This window comes from Amphiprion ocellaris, chromosome 19, assembly GCF_022539595.1.
Source record: "Amphiprion ocellaris isolate individual 3 ecotype Okinawa chromosome 19, ASM2253959v1, whole genome shotgun sequence".
NCBI classification, from domain to species: Eukaryota; Metazoa; Chordata; class Actinopteri; family Pomacentridae; genus Amphiprion; species Amphiprion ocellaris.
Window position 1 is genome coordinate 33,348,803 of NC_072784.1, and position 16,612 is coordinate 33,365,414.

Here is a 16,612-nt window from a genome sequence, read left to right on the forward strand (position 1 = left end):
TTAAATGTAGTGAGGTATATATTGATATTGTTGCACTTTGTCACTGTTGCACTTTATTGCTGAACCCTGACTATTGACAGATCCAAGTCAAATGTATGTGGAATGTGTGTTTCATGTCCTGTCCTGCTGCGACCCATGTCTGCAAACTGAATTGCCCCTAGGGGATAAATAAAGTTTTCTGAATCTGAATCTGAAAATGACAAAACAAAGAAATCTCAGGTAGCTCTACTTAACATCTAAAAATTCAGGTCTTATAGACATGCTTATTCAAACAATAACAAGCAAAAATAGCTAATTTAGCATTTAATTACATAATCTGAATACCCATTTTCTGGTTATTCTTGAGTCAGTAGAAATAATCTCAACCTTTTGCAAACGGTGGTCACATACAACTGTAAGTTCAAGAACTGTGGTAGTGAGTCACATGTGATGACGTGTTTTCTCATTATGGGATGTATGGGTTCTGTTGTCCCTCAGATATATGGAATGCTGATTATGTCTTCATTTTTGTTGTCTGTTTTTTGTGTATGTTTTGTTTTTGTTTGTTTTAGTTTTTTCTCTTTGTTTTTGGCTTGTTGTTTTCCTTTGTTTATGGCCCATATGGGATATTGGTAGTGTGTGAGTGAGTTCTGATGTGTTTTTCCTCCTCCTGTCTGTCTTTATCATCGGTTATGATGCTGGTCTGTTCTAATAGTGTTCTAACTGGTAGTTTGTGTTCTGTGGATGTTCTGATGTCCAGAGGAGGTTCTGGTCTGTTCTAATAGTGTTCTAACTGGTAGTTTGTGTTCTGTGGATGTTCTGATGTCCAGAGGAGGTTCTGGTCCGTTCTAATAGTGTTCTAACTGGTAGTTTGTGTTCTGTGGATGTTCTGATGTCCAGAGGAGGTTCTGGTCTGTTCTAATAGTGTTCTAACTGGTAGTTTGTGTTCTGTGGATGTTCTGATGTCCAGAGGAGGTTCTGGTCCGTTCTAATAGTGTTCTAACTGGTAGTTTGTGTTCTGTGGGTGTTCTGATGTCCAGAGGAGGTTCTGGTCTGTTCTAATAGTGTTCTAACTGGTAGTTTGTGTTCTGTGGATGTTCTGATGTCCAGAGGAGGTTCTGGTCTGTTCTAATAGTGTTCTAACTGGTAGTTTGTGTTCTGTGGATGTTCTGATGTCCAGAGGAGGTTCTGGTCCGTGTGTGTGGGTTTCCTGTAAACTGTTATTTTGATGCTGCTGTCTTCTCTGTGGTGAATGTTCATGTCCAGGAATGAAATGGTCCGGTTTATTTCCTCTTCCTGTGTGGATTGTATGTTTCCCGTGTCGTCCATGTTGTTCAGATGATCAGTGAGTTCTTGTGTGTGTCCAGATTTTATTATTTCCAGGATGTCGTGGACGTATCTTCTCCAGAGTGTGGGTCTGCAGAGCGGGGATGGCTTTGGTTTCCAGGTCCTCCATGAAAAAGTTACTCATTATGGCTGAAAGTGGATCTTTTTTTCAACTTTATTTTACCAGGTAAGATCAGATGAGAACAGTTTCTCCTTTACAATGATGACCTGGCCAGATGTGTCATTGCTAAACCTGGTTTCTGACTGTAGATTATTCCTTTCAACTGAAAATAGGTGGATTTGGCAATAAACCGGAGTAATGTGATGATGTCATCTACTGGGAGGTTTGTGTGTTCTTTCAGTGTCCTGTCCTTCATGAGTCGTTCCTGTACGATGTGTAATGTGACGTCTACGGGGTTTTAGTGATGAATGAAACTACGTCATGTCATATGAATATCTCCTCTTTTTCTACTGTGATATGGTTTAGTTCTTGTCCAGTTGTTTGGAGTTCTTGCAGTGATGTTGTGATGTACCAAGGAGGGGTTTGATGATTTCTACCAGAGCTTTATAAAGGTTGTAGGTGACTGATCTGATGCTGTCCACTATGGGGTGCAGTGCAGTGTCTTTTTGTGTATTTTGGGTGTTCCATATATCTGGGGGGGGGTAACATTGGATGTGGGTATCAGATGGTTTTATGCTTCCTGTGGTATCTGTTTGGTTTCTAGTAGGGGTTTTAACACAGTTTTTAGGGTCCTTTTCTTTTGTTCTGTGGGATCATTTTTTCCAGTATTTCATTAAATTATCTGCTACAGAGAGAAAAGGAATAAAAGGAGACAGAAATGAGGGCAATTAAACAATTTACAATATTGTGCAAAATACCTCAAAACAAGATAAAAAACTGACTTGAAATTCTTTGAAAAGACTAAAGAAAATCTAAATTTTCCAAAACAACTTAAAATATTGTACAAAATTCCTCAACATAAAAACTGACTTGAAATTGTATGAAACGACTTAAAAGCTCAAAATTTGTCCAAATCAAGTTAAAATATTTGTCTCATAATCAAAATGTATCATGACCTGCTCAAAATGATAAAAACTGACTTGAAAATGTCTGAAATGACTGAAAAGCTTAAAATTCAACCAAAATGACTTAGAATTTGCCCAAAACTAATTAAAGTTCTGCACAAAATCACTGGAAACTTCAGTCTTGACTCATAATGTGTCCAAATGCATAAAGTTCCTGCTGTTGGGCCTGAATTTTAATACAGGTGTAACCAGGTGGTAAACAGAGGCAAGTAAATATCCTGAAAACCACTGAAATCCCTGTTTGTGACTCTTCTGCTGATTGTCGTTTTGGACAGCAGGGGGCGTATTGTTATTGTTGTATTGGGGGTAGTTTTGAGGTCAAAGGGCAAGATACTGGAAGTGGTGGGAACAGAACAAAGGGTTACTGGTTACTGTGGGACAGTAAGAAAATGTAAATAATACCGTGCTATGAAAGACTGAATTATGAAATACAGTGACTGGGTGGTAAATAGTTTGTTATTTGCATTAAAAATCCACTTTATGTCCGTGTACTGTGCTGAGGAGTAGCGACAGTTAGAGCAGTGGTTCCCAACCTGTTTGGCTTGGAGCCCCCCCTATAAGCTGCACTCCAGCCCCCAGCGGGCGTAACTCCATCTTTAGCAGAGAAACGAAGCTCCAGCAGTGTTTGTCCATCATACATGAGCAGCGACTTGATTTGTTGAGTGCCGAGGGTGAACTACAATAAAATCATCAACAAAACTGACGGTGAGAGACAAGCTGCCACACACACTGGCACCATCTTGACCCAAGCTGATCAATCATGATGTTCTTAGTTCCATGAAATATGAATGTATTATTATATGCATTGTGTTTTTGTGTTGGTTAATGATGAGATATTTCTAACTGCTTTTGTGTTACTGCAGTATGTGTTTAGAACAGAGGCTTATAGAGGGCAGTGTGGTAACTGTGGGTTTTATTTGCCCACTAGGTGGCACAGCCGTATGTTTCTGTTTTTAGTACTATTTCTGGTGCTGTTTCTCATATTTCTACTAATGTGTTGCGCCATAGGTTTTTGTAAAACACAATTCATTGTATAAATTCTATTAGATGTAAAGAACTTGGGAAACAAAGAACCCCCACAAATTTAATTTGAAGTATTGGTTTCTGATTTAACCCGGCTTCAAATCTAATGTTAGATTCAGTGTTAAATCCACAAACAGAGAGACTTTTGGTGACTTTTCAGAGCGTATTTTAACATAAACTCAGACTTTTATTGACTTTTCACAGCATATTTTAACATAAACTCAGACTGTTATTGACTTTTCAGAGCATATTTTAACATAATCTCAGACTTTTATTGACTTTTCAGAGCATATTTTAACATAAACTCAAACTTTATTGACTTTTCAGAGCGTATTTTAACATAAACTCAGACTTCTATTGGCTTTTCAGAGCGTATTTTAACATTTGGAGCTCTAACTCAGACTTTCCTCTCTTCTCCAGTATTAAAACTTTGTCTGCAGAGAGAAAAGAACGACTCCGTTTTTTGCCAGACTGGAGGATGTTGGAGGGAGTCTGTTAATCTCTCTGGACCTGACATTTGAAAACCTCCACCTCTCCTCACCCTCCCAGCCCACTGATGTGAGGAAATCCAGCTCTGAACAGACTGAACTCCTAAATCCCTCCTGGAAGCTTCACCCTGAACAGACAACTGCAACGCCGTGGTAACGGGCAGATTACAGGTAACAGGTAAACTGTTAGTAACACTCAGAGTCACGTGATGCTGCTCCGTTTATGTAGCGAGGCAGAAAATAAGGACGGGAAGCCGCCACATTTAACAGATCAGAGTTTCCACAGACCAACAGTTCACTCTATTTATGCACTCTGAGAGGAAATTTATCGCTTATTTCTGTCAACCAAACTGGGTCAACATCATAATGTAGCATCAACTTCACATCACGTGGAATTTACACTGGAATTTATAAAGAAGCTGAGAGAAAACTGAATTCAAGTCGAGCTAAATTAACCTTCCTGTTGTCTTCATTTACAGGCACCAAAAAATATTGTTACCTTGTCTGAAAAAAAATCAGCAAAAAAAAATCCCCATATTTCTGAATATTTTGCAAAACCTTCAGGAAGAAAATTGCAATAACTCCTTAAAAGTTTCCTTTAAAAGTTTTATTCATAAAAAATTTCCTAAATTTGGCAAGAAAAATCTTGTAAATATATTTAAAAAATGAGTAAAAATCTTCCAAAAAAATCCTAAAAATTGCCAGTGATTTATTTTTTTATATATATATATATATATATATATATATATATATATATATATATATATATATATATATATATATATATATATATATATATATATATATCAATAAAACTTGTAATGCTTTCTTTAAGAGCATTCATAAAAAAAATCTGCGAAATTTGCTGGATTTTAGTTGATTTTGTTGTGAATGTTATTCACAAACATTTTAACATTTCTTTGAACTGTAAACTGTCTGAAAATGACAAAAAAGATGAAACTTGGTGCAAAATTACTGACAAATTTCTCCTAATGAGATCAAACTTTGACAAACTGACTTGAAATTATCTGAAATTACCCATGATTTTTCCAAAAAGATTAAGAATTTGTGCATAAGTGCATTAAAAAGTGAATTCAAATTGAAGTGAATTCAAATTGAGGTATCTCTATTCTTCTATTTGCTTGTTTGGACTCAACAACAATTAAGACAATTTCACCAATTTTACTCAAGATTTGGCAAAAGTTCAACTAAAATAACTGGAAACTGTTCAAAATGAATCCAAATGACTTGATTTGCTCAAAAAAGCGGAATCTTTGTGCAAAATGATCCAAAAACTTTTTCTAATTGACTAAATTGTATAAAATTACCCAAACATTTGCCCAAAAAGATTCAAAATGTATGCGATAAGTTGATGTGATCTTCTTGTTAAGCACATTTAACTTCTAGAATTAGGGTTAGGGCTTTAGGAATCTAACGTTCCTAAAACTGAAACATTGTCCATCCTCCAGACGGATCTAAGACCCGACCGGCCTCTGGGGCGGCGTTTGGTGAAGTTATCTCTGGAGGCTGCTGGAGGATAAATGTGGAGATCTGCAGATAGAAGCCAAGAAGATGGACGGAGCTGGAGAGGAAGAAGATCTACAGTGGTGTTCAAAATAATAGCAGTCCCACATCACTTTATCAGGACCGTCAGTGTTGATTTAACTTATTTCTGTAAGTTATACCTTGAAAAAAGAAACGGGGTGCTGGGGGGAGGAGGGGAGCAGGGCCGTGCAGAGACCTTTGGAGGGGCAGGTGCTCAAAGTTAAAAGGGGGCACATGGAGCAAGAATTTGAAACATCACACAGACACATACCTCATAATACAAGGTGCAGCAGTGGCTAAGTCTCAGGACTGCTGATCAGAAGGTCATTGGTTCAAACTCTGACCTGTGATGTAGTGTATGTGAGAAAAATTATTATTTTGAAGCTGAATTTACATCACCATTAGACACTGGACTGTTTAACTGTGGCTACTCTTCCTGGAGTCCTTGCTTTTAAATTTCATACCTTTTCCAGACATGTACTGTAGAGCCACGGATTTGCTCCATGGTGCTGATTCATAATCTGCCCTTTATTATTCGTAGTGCTAATAATAAGTTTAAAAACAATTAAATGATATAGGAATCATGTATTTAAATGTATTTGTACTTTTATTCAGTTTGATTATCCACTTTGCACAAGACAGCAAGGTTCTAAAAGTTTTATATTTTATATTTAGGCATATTATATTTAATTTGTCTATATATACAAATGTTATAAACAAGTACTGATATCTTTAAATGAGAGGTTGAGAAAATCACAATTCAAATTCTTCTAATTATTATTGTATTTATACTGCAATAGTCCAAAATTATGTGAAAATGCATGTACGTAGTTTCAGTGAAATAACATAACCTCTGTCTCATTGCCTCTAGAAACAGGAAACACACTGCAACTCACTGACAGTAAAATAACACATCTCTCTGATGCACTTTGCCCATGACAACAGAAACATACAGAAACAAAAAGAAGCCTGGCAGACTTTATCCTCTCAGCAGCTGTGGGGTTAACTAGCGGCTAGAACTGATGACAGGTGTGTGTTAGAGTCAGACACACACACACAGGATGCTCACTTCATCAGTCATCTTGCAAAAATACACCGTACATAAACGAATCCCGCTGCAGAACCTCCTCTCCATCAGGACCATCAGTTGTTGATGTCCTCCCTCGGGTCTCCGGTTTCTAGACTAGCGGCGCTAGCGCAGAGCTACAGGGAACATCTGGACCCCTCAGAGCAGTGGGGGACGTCTACGTAGATCACGTGACCGACCGACGGTAGATCTGAATTATTTTTAGTTTTGTTTTATTTATTATTTTGGTCCTCAGAGACTTTTACACACACACACACACACACACACACACACACACACACACACACTTACAAATAAAAACAAAATTAAATAGAATTTAAAAAAGCAACTTTGACAACAGGGCACTTTGGGCATCAAGGAGCAAAGGGGCAGGTGCTTCGGCCCCCTCCGCCTCCCCCCACCCCCCTCGCCTCCACCTCCCCTGCTGAAAAAATACCATAATCTTGGGATTATTCAAAAATAAAACCCTAACTCTATGATATACAAGAACTGTCGACCTCACCTGTTGTCTAAACTGGACAAACCACAGTATTTCAACCCCAACTTAATTATTGACAAAACAATATAGAAAACAGCGGCGGACTACTTCCAGCTGCGGAGGGACATCCTTTTCCAGCTAGCTGCAATCTGACGCAGTGACGCAGCAGAGTGCAACTGACCAGGGCGGAGGGATACGTCATTCTGCTGGGAGAAGAGACACCGCGAGGAGGTAAGTTATCTTCTGAAAGTGCTTTTGAGTTTTTGTTGATAAAATTTAATAACAATGGCAGTTTCTTCTGTGATAAAATGGAATAAAATCAGCACATTGACAGAGCTTTGCGAATATGACTACATTTCCGTGTTTTTCTCTATGCTAATCCATGGCGTTAATCATAGTTTGAAATGGCGCATTAGTAAACTACACCACTGTTGTCAATGGCGGACATTTTAGTTGAGGGGCGTTCATTTAGGTTAGAAATGCTTCCGACGTGACAGGAGCAATAAAAAAAACTTTGGAATTCAACATTTGCCTGCAAGCAACTTCTGGCTAACGTTACCCTTTTGTTAGCTAGCTAGTTTGCACACAGTTAAAGTTGTGCCGGTATGCCCGCGAAACTGAGCCCCCCTCCCCTCCCCGGATCAAAAGGGCCGCTATTTGTCTATTTGTCCATCTGCACGGTAAGTTTTAACTTGTGAAATAACAAGTTAATGAAGTCTAAAGACTTGGACGCTTATATTTACTGCATATAGTCAACGTATTTGTCGATGGTCCGAGTGTTTGAGGGGCGGCATTTGTGTTTGTACGGCGTATAGTAATGAAACGAGCTGAAATACTGTGAATTTCTTGCATTCACGCTGTTTATCTACCATCGCTCTCTCTCTCTGTATTCATCCTCTTGCTCGCTCTATCACAACAGAGCTCCTCTACCGCAGCTGCTCTGGGGATGAAGATCTCTGTCAGGGTGCAGCACTGTCTGAACTGTGTGGCTTGTCTAGTTTATCTTTCCCTACTTTTACTACTTACCCTACAGTCTACTGTTAATCTGGTTATTAAATTGATTATTCCATAAAAGGTCAGAAAAATCTGGTTTGATGTAATTCTTATTCCTAATGACAGCTTCATTAAGCTCATATTGACACCCTCAAATTTGTCCCAAATAGATTATTTTCAGTGTCACATTAAACAAAACAATGGAGCAAATTTTTTTTCAATTTGGGAGCTTGTAAAAGGCAAATTTGGGGAAATTAATTTATTTTTATTGATTGAAATCCTGGAATTTATTTTCTATACAACTTACAATATCAAATATTTGTTAGATCCAATCCCTGTGTCTTTTTTTAAATGTTGTACTAGATTTTTTGGTTCTTTGTAGAAATACTTGATAACGTAAATGCAGTTTCATGTAGAAGGACCCAGAATATCTCTTTCTCTCACTCTTACTCACTCATGCGATATAAGATGATGCAGATAGGTTAAAAATTGATTCACATTATCTTTTTCAAAACATGCAGCTCATTTTGTTTTTTTTTCTCTTGCAGTTGTATAAAGCAGCCATTTCTTCAAGCAGGAGGTTGACCCTTCAAAGTGTTATGCAGTACCTGGATAAAGAGGTATGTATAGTGTGAATTTGTCAATGTGAACTTCCATAAGAAGTGTAGTATTGCATGAGCTCACTTTTGTCTAACTTTGTGTAGGACACAAATCAGAACAGGAGGACAGCTGCCCTTCTTGGTTTTCCACGTTTCTTCTCGGAGGATAAGAAACGTGGAAGACCAATGTCAGGATGCCCTAGAAATTAAGATCTGGATAAAAAAAAATTATAAACACTATTTTTATTGAAATTTTAACATTATACAAACATTCAGACAATATGGTGTCAAAAGGCAAAACAGAAAGACAAGTAAACTAGAATGAATACATTTGGAAAAAAAATAAAAATAGTACAACAGACACAACGCTCAACATTCAGCAGTTCATCCCACAGCACCTTGTTGTTCAAGATATTCCAACAGCTGTTTCCATACATTTTCAGACTCCTCCGTTCTACCTCTGATCATGTGAGTGAGTTTCTCCAATACAGTACAGTATGCCATCTCCTTCACCCATACGCTTATCGGAGGAATGTCCATTTTCTTCCTAGATAAAGATATCGTCCTCCTGGCCGGCAGGAGTCCAAAATCAGTCGATTGTTTTAAAGTTTTCTGGATATATACCTAAAGTACACAGTTTGGCTTGGAAATTTTTGGACATTCCCAAGCACAGTGAATCAGAGTTCCTTTTTCTTCTGAGCACTTAATGCAGGTATCTAGAACGTCAGGGGACCAACGGTTCAATTTCACTGGTGTGATACAGGTTCTCATTAACCATTTGTTTTGTAATAAGTTCATTCTGGTATTAATAGTTTGTTTCTGGGCTTTGATACATGCTGCCTCCCATTCAGAGGCAATCAGATATACAATTCTTGCATATCTGATTGCCATGCTTCCAGCCTATCAGTGGCAGACTCTTTATCATGACACTTCAAGGCCTCGTAAAACAAAGAAACCTGCTTCTGTCCTTTTAAATAATGACATTTTCAATATGATAGTGGTGGTTCAGTCATTACATTTTTATGTTTTGATCATGTGAGTGAGTTTCTCCAGTAGCTGTAAATATTTGAAGAAATGTTTTTTGGAATATCGTACACCTGGCGCAATTGTTCAAATGTAAGGAGGCTGCCCTTAGAGAATATTATCAACAGACATCTTCTATTTTCTGCACACCTTTATTTTTCCAGATTTTAAAGCCACCATCTGCCCTTCATGCACTGAATTGCATATTACCCCATATCGGGGCAAAGCGGGAAGTAGATGGAGTGTCTCCAATATGCTTGTGCACTTTATACCAATTATCAATGGACTTTTTCAGGTTCTTTGGGTCAGCCGAATTAAAGCAGAATATTGCTCTAGGGTTGTCCTCTATCCCCGATATTATTCATCGAGGATAGAGGACAATACGGTGGCCGAGAGGTGCAAACCAAATTTACATAATGCAAAACACTTTTACAAAGCTTGAGACAAATTTGCATTTAGGAAAACATTTTTACATATCATAATACAAAACTACAAGTTCTGTAACAAATTTACATTTTAGAAAAACAATTTCACAAGATGCAAAACACTTTTACAACCTCCAAGACAAATTTACAAGCAACAAAACACTTTTACAAATCCAAAAACAAATTTACAAATTAAATTTAACCGGAAAGGGAATGTCCCAACTCCGGGATTGAACCGGAAGTGACAACGAGGAGCGGCTAATGCACTCTGTCGGTCTGATCTGCGCCATTTAAACACTCTAAAGACCGACCACACGAAAAACAAAACCGCGTCAATCGGTTCATATGTTCCCCACAAAACGGGCAAAACATCACCCGCTCGCTGTCCATATTGGTTCACCATCAACAACGACCAAAAGTTGCATTAGCCGCTCCTCGTTGTCACTTCCGGTTCAATCCCGGAGTTGGGACATTCCCTTTCCGGTTAAATTTAATTTGTAAATTTGTTTTTGGATTTGTAAAAGTGTTTTGTCGCTTGTAATTTTGTCTTGGAGGTTGTAAAAGTGTTTTGCATCTTGTGAAATAGTTTTTCTAAAATGTAAATTTGTTACAGAACTTGTAGTTTTGTTTTATGATATGTAAAAATGTTTTCCTAAATGTAAATTTGTCTCAAGCTTTGTAAAAGTGTTTTGCATTATGTAAATTTGGTTTGCACCTCTCAGCCACCGTAGGACAGCCCTGGCGTGTACATCTTTGCAATATAAACGGCTTGGAGATTATTTGTTAGAACACTTGCAGTTGGGTCTGTGCATAGTATCTGGAGCCACTTTAAGAAACTATTTCCAAAACCAAATTTAGGTAGTATGTTAAATAGATAAGGCCACTCTATTCTATCAGAGGCTTGTCGGGCGTCCAGTGATAATACTGCAGTATCCTTGGCATTGGCTTTTTCATGGAATATATTGAGCACTCTCCTGATGTTGTGGAACCCTTGTCGTTTTTGCACAAAGCCATTCTGATCACTATGAATTAGACTTGGAATTTATGTATCTAGTCTTTTTGCAAGAACTTTACAGAGGATTTTAGTGTCTGAATTAAGCAGACTTATCGGTCTATACGAAGCACAGTCTGTATCAGGTTTGCCTGGTTTTAAAATCAAAGTATAACATGGGGAAGGATGCCATTCTCATAAGATTCATTGTACATTTTTAATAGTGGGACAAGTAACTTCAGATGTTTTATAAAATTAAATTGGTAGGCCATCAGGTCCAGGTGTTTTACCACTACTAATATTTTGGATGGCCTGTGACAATTCTTCAGTTGTTAAAAGATTATCTAGCTCTTCTTTTGCATTGTCTGAGATTTGGGGAAATTGAAGCTGGTTAAGAAAGGAGTTCCTTTCCTCTATGTTTTCAGGACATTCTGATTTGTAAAGGTGATGATAATATTCTCTAAAACTATCATTAATTTCCACGGGGTCCACTGTCACTCTGCCGGAAGACATCTGTATACTGTTAATGGCCTCATCAGATTGTATCTTTCTGATTCTCCATGCTAAAAGTTTCCCGGCCTTCTCTCCTAGTAAGACTGTTTGAGCCACAATATGCTCTTTGCTGCCTTATCAGCAGATAGTTTGTTATATTTGGTTCTTAAAAACAAGGCATCTCTTTGCTTCATGGGGTCGTCTCCTTGGTTTAGTTCTGTTTCCAAAGCTTTGATTTCTATGGTTTCATCTCTACTTTTTGTTGTTTGGTTTTAGAGCTTGTGAAACTAATTATTTTTCCTCTGATGTAGGCCTTGAATGCCTCCCATCTTATGCAGGCATTGGTTTGGTCAGTGTTTAACTCAAAGTAGTCATCTATTTTTTCTTCAATAAATTTGAGGAATTCTGGGTTATGCAACCATCTTACTTGAAATCGTCAATCAAGTGGGTTATTAAAAAAAATTATTTACAATGATATTGAAAGATATGGTGGCATGGTCACTTATTCCAATACTACTGTGTTGGCAGTCTCTAACTTTTGATACAATTTCCCTTGAAATGAGGAAATAATCGATGCGTGAACGAGACCTGCTTATACCTGAGTTACATGAATATTCAACTTTATTTGGGTTTTGGTCCCTCCATATTTTAACCAGATTCAAATCTGTCTTTCTTGCATCAAAAGTATGTCAGTAAAAGTGTTTATTTTCTGACTAACCAGCTCAGATTGCTATGATAAGTATCTGACAACATTATGGAGACAAATAATGTCCACGATGTTGTGTCTACCTGAAGTCGCTTCTTGCCCTCATTTACATCCTGTTATGTAGTCTGTCATTTGAAGCAGGGGTGTGTGTGTGTGTGTGTGTGTGTGTGTGTGTGTGTGTGTGTGTGTGTGTGTGTGTGTGTGTGTGTGTGTGTGTGTGTGTGTGTGTGTGTGTGTGTGTGTGTGTGTGTGTGTGTGTGTGTGTGTGTGTGTGTGTGTGTGTGTGTGTGTGTGTGTGTGTGTGTGTGTAGCTACAGAAACTTGTAATTTGTTTCTGAAGTGATGGCTGAATATGCTGTTGTGATAGGAGTTTGTTTTGTTGCTCATATTAGTTCAAGTATTTGACAACATCATGGAGAGAATCCACAAGTCAAATTCAAATTCAGAATTTGATCAGAATCTATTCGGTGAATACAGCATGGATCAGCCTGATTTTGGTTCCTATCATTCAGTTTCACCCCAGGACAACCCTAAATACAGCTCAGGTTCAAAAATCCCAAAGTTTTCCTTTCAGGATAGACAAAAGTTCCATGTGTTCGGCTATTGTCGGAATCGAGATCATGTGAAAAGAGGGCGATGGGAACTCTGAAATTTTTAAAGGCAGCAGGGTCACTGGTCTATCTCAAGGGGACAGACATTTAAAAAAAATACAGTTATTAAATTGCAATAATCTATAATAATGTGCAGTTTTATTAGTTGAAGAGGTATGTGTTTTTTTTCTTCTTGCATAATCAGTCATAAATAAGTTTTGCCCATTTAGAGTGAACTTACTACTGACATTATTAAATTTCTGAATTACATCCAACAAAATAATGATTTAATTTATCCAATTGTTTCAGGTTCATGGTGAAACCCTGGACATCTTAATGAAGGGAATGTGTGTCGGACTTCTCATTGGACATGAAGGCGTTCTGGACGATGCATTCCCAATGTGGCTGTGGTGGCAGAGGAGACGATCGTTCTTGCTGACATAAGAGGTGTGGTCACTGGTTAGGCCACTGCAGCATTAAATTATCTGCTGCAAAGAGAAAGGGAATAAAAGGAGACGGAAAGTATGCCAAATGTGTTCAAAACAAGCTAAAACATCATGCAAAATGCCTCAAAACCTCCTCAAAAACAGTAAAAACTGACTCTGAAATGACTCAAAAGCTCGAAATTTGTCCAAAACATGTTACAATATTGTGCAAAATACCTCAAAACAAGATAAAAACTGACTTGAAATTCTTTGAAAAGACTAAAAAAAATCAAAATTTGTCCAAAACAGCTTAAAATATTGTACAAAATTCCTCAAAACAAGATAAAAACTGACTTGAAATTCTTTGAAAAGACTAAAGAAAATCTAAATTTTCCAAAACAACTTAAAATATTGTACAAAATTCCTCAACATAAAAACTGACTTGAAATTGTATGAAATGACTTAAAAGCTCAAAATTTGTCCAAATCAAGTTAAAATATTTGTCTCATAATCAAAATGTATCATGACCTGCTCAAAATGATAAAAACTGACTTGAAAATGTCTGAAATGACTTAAAAGCTTAAAATTCAACCAAAATGACTTAGAATTTGCCCAAAACTAATTAAAGTTCTGCACAAAATCACTGGAAACTTCAGTCTTGACTCATAATGTGTCCAAATGCATAAAGTTCCTGCTGTTGGGCCTGAATTTTAATACAGGCGTAACCAGGTGGTAAACAGAGGCAAGTAAATATCCTGAAAACCACTGAAATCCCTGTTTGTGACTCTTCTGCTGATTGTCGTTTTGGACAGCAGGGGGCGTATTGTTATTGTTGTATTGGGGGTAGTTTTGAGGTCAAAGGGCAAGATACTGGAAGTGGTGGGAACAGAACAAAGGGTTACTGGTTACTGTGGGACAGTAAGAAAATGTAAATAATACCGTGCTATGAAAGACTGAATTATGAAATACAGTGACTGGGTGGTAAATAGTTTGTTATTTGCATTAAAAATCCACTTTATGTCCGTGTACTGTGCTGAGGAGTAGCGACAGTTAGAGCAGTGGTTCCCAACCTGTTTGGCTTGGAGCCCCCCCTATAAGCTGCACTCCAGCCCCCAGCGGGCGTAACTCCATCTTTAGCAGAGAAACGAAGCTCCAGCAGTGTTTGTCCATCATACATGAGCAGCGACTTGATTTGTTGAGTGCCGAGGGTGAACTACAATAAAATCATCAACAAAACTGACAGTGAGAGACAAGCTGCCACACACACTGGCACCATCTTGACCCAAGCTGATCAATCATGATGTTCTTAGTTCCATGAAATATGAATGTATTATTATATGCATTGTGTTTTTGTGTTGGTTAATGATGAGATATTTCTAACTGCTTTTGTGTTACTGCAGTATGTGTTTAGAACAGAGGCTTATAGAGGGCAGTGTGGTAACTGTGGGTTTTATTTGCCCACTAGGTGCCACAGCCGTATGTTTCTGTTTTTAGTACTATTTCTGGTGCTGTTTCTCATATTTCTACTAATGTGTTGCGCCATAGGTTTTTGTAAAACACAATTCATTGTATAAATTCTATTAGATGTAAAGAACTTGGGAAACAAAGAACCCCCACAAATTTAATTTGAAGTATTGGTTTCTGATTTAACCCGGCTTCAAATCTAATGTTAGATTCAGTGTTAAATCCACAAACAGAGAGACTTTTGGTGACTTTTCAGAGCGTATTTTAACATAAACTCAGAGTTTTGATGACTTTTCTGTTTGTATTTTAACATAAACTCAGACTTTTGATAGGGCTGGGCGATAAATCGATTTTATCGATTAATTCGAGTTTGTACTTAATGTCGATTTTGTTAGAAGGTTTTTATATTATCATTAATAGTTATGCTTAATAGCTATGGTATGAACTGTTACACTGTTACACATGATGTTTTTAGTACATAAGCTTACTGAAACCTGTACCTATTGTTTCAATGCATTTACCACCCCCACTGTATTTTACTGTATTTTTCCACACACACAGACCACACCTCACATTCACACCCACTCGCATATCATTAACTTGTGAACCCAACTGTATAAATAAAGGACGGCAGGGACCACCTCTTGGAAGCTCACACGAGACGTGTCGTGTTGCACTGTGCGTGGGTTACCCTTGCTGCAAGTAAAAAGAAGCCACGTGTTGTTCATTACAGCAAGCGGTCCCTGGTTGGAGAGCCTTGCTCTCTAACGGATTTGTTTTTATGAAAATCGATTTTCTCATCAACATCCGCCACCAGCGCCTGCCTGCTGGGCTCCTGTAGTTCAGAGTGCGCCCACTGCGGGCTGCAGCTCATTTGCATTAAGTAGACTGGACTCCGGCGTGAGGAGATTAGGTAGGGGGCAAAAAAAAAAATCGGGTGAATCGGGATTTTTGGTGAAAAAATCGGAGATTTTTTTTTTTAAGGCCATATCGCCCAGCCCTAACTTTTGATGACTTTTCTGTTTGTATTTTAACATAAACTCAGAGTTTTGATGACTTTTCTGTTTGTATTTTAACATAAACTCAGGCTTTTGGTGACTTTTCAGAGCATATTTTAACATAAACTCAGACTTTTATTGACTTTTCAGAGCATATTTTAACATAAACTCAGACTGTTATTGACTTTTCAGAGCGTATTTTAACATAAACTCAGACTTTTATTGGCTTTTCAGAGCGTATTTTAACATAAACTTAGACTTTTATTGACTCTTCACAGCGTATTTTAACATAAACTCAAACTTTATTGACTTTTCAGAGCGTATTTTAACATAAACTCAGACTTCTATTGGCTTTTCAGAGCGTATTTTAACATTTGGAGCTCTAACTCAGACTTTCCTCTCTTCTCCAGCATTAAAACTTTGTCTGCAGAGAGAAAAGAACGACTCCGTTTTTTGCCAGACTGGAGGATGTTGGAGGGAGTCTGTTAATCTCTCTGGACCTGACATTTGAAAACCTCCACCTCTCCTCACCCTCCCAGCCCACTGATGTGAGGAAATCCAGCTCTGAACAGACTGAACTCCTAAATCCCTCCTGGAAGCTTCACCCTGAACAGACAACTGCAACGCCGTGGTAACGGGCAGATTACAGGTAACAGGTGTAAACTGTTAGTAACACTCAGAGTCACGTGATGCTGCTCCGTTTATGTAGCGAGGCAGAAAATAAGGACGGGAAGCCGCCACATTTAACAGATCAGAGTTTCCACAGACCAACAGTTCACTCTATTTATGCACTCTAAGAGGAAATTTATCGCTTATTTCTGTCAACCAAACTGGGTCAACATCATAATGTAGCATCAACTTCACATCACGTGGAATTTACACTGGAATTTATAA

The 16,612-nt window shown here is 37.9% G+C and overlaps 1 long non-coding RNA gene across 1 annotated transcript; it reads left to right on the plus strand.

Annotated features, from left to right (window-relative positions):
• The first annotated feature begins 1,186 nt into the window (after positions 1-1,186).
• Positions 1,187-16,373, plus strand: LOC129347550 (uncharacterized). The gene is made up of 2 exons (XR_008599693.1): positions 1,187-1,492; positions 16,129-16,373. It is a non-coding gene; the product is annotated as an uncharacterized LOC129347550 (long non-coding RNA).
• Positions 16,374-16,612: the final 239 nt, after the last annotated feature.